Source organism: Pteropus medius, unplaced genomic scaffold, assembly GCF_902729225.1.
Source record: "Pteropus medius unplaced genomic scaffold, Ma_sr-lr_union100, whole genome shotgun sequence".
NCBI classification, from domain to species: domain Eukaryota; kingdom Metazoa; phylum Chordata; class Mammalia; order Chiroptera; family Pteropodidae; genus Pteropus; species Pteropus medius.
In genome coordinates this window covers 4,059,997-4,061,029 of record NW_024354875.1, presented here as the reverse complement: position 1 = coordinate 4,061,029, position 1,033 = coordinate 4,059,997, and the positions used below count along the sequence as shown (strand labels likewise).

The following is a 1,033-nucleotide window of genomic DNA, read 5'->3' as shown; positions in this document are numbered from 1 at the left end:
GTAGAGCGGTTTTGTAATTTCAAATTAAATTATATCCATAATATGTGCTAGTATACAGCTTTTAAAAATGAGAGAAATGTCTATAGTACACACTAAAATATCTCTAAGACAAATTAAGAATTAAAAAGCAAGTTACAGAACAATATAAACTCATTTAGACATGCGTGTGTATGCACGTCTGAAAGGATACACACCAAAACACGCTCTACAGATCTCCATCGACCCACCACCCGCCTCGGCGGACACCCTAGGCATCTCCCAAGCCTTCCTTCCCCCGAGGGTGACCCTTTGATGGTCTACACTTTCCTTGGGGGTATCTGCTTCCCCAAGGAGTTTGCTGCCTTTATTTTTTCAGAGCCAGCTTTTCACTTAAAGGGGAGCTCGTTGTATTTTGGACGGAATTTCTAACCGTTTTGTGGAGAAGGAAGGCTTTTCGGGATATCTAGTCTGCCATTGCCTGAAATGGAAACAACTTGTCGAATTGTTTAAAAAGCTATATAAAGTTAAAATTAAAGTTAAAAACAATAAGTAGTCTATGGCCATGCCACCCTGAACAAGCCCGATCCCGTCTGATCTCGGAAGCTCAGCAGGGTCGGGCCTGGTTAGTACTTGGATGGGAGACCACCTAGGAAGACCAGGTGCTGTAGGTGTAAAAAACAAAAAAATAAGAGATTGTCAGCTGATGAGGTCTTTGCAATCTGTGAGGTCAACCAAGGGTTGCCTTACCTAAAAAATAACAACAACAACAACAATACGTGTTCATTCCCTATCTGTTCTTGAAAGGAATATATTGACAGTAGGAAAGAGAATGCTTTGCCTATCAAAGTATTAGGAGAGTCACTTAGAAAAATTGATGGGACACTCTAGCGTGGGGAATGTCATCAGGAAAAATCTGCCAAAAACCCTGCCATCAAATTGGTCATTCGCTGTTCTGAAAATTAGCACATAGTTGTAACTACAACCTATACTTCACTAGCTATAAAACAAGATAATTTGCGTAAATTTTAGTTTCATTCTTAAATATAGGTTGATA

General features: G+C 39.8%; 1 non-coding gene across 1 annotated transcript; it reads left to right on the top strand.

Moving 5' to 3' along the window:
• The first annotated feature begins 531 nt into the window (after positions 1–531).
• LOC120597342 (5S ribosomal RNA) lies at positions 532–650 on the top strand. The gene has a single exon (XR_005651371.1). It is a non-coding gene; the product is annotated as a 5S ribosomal RNA (ribosomal RNA).
• Positions 651–1,033: the final 383 nt, after the last annotated feature.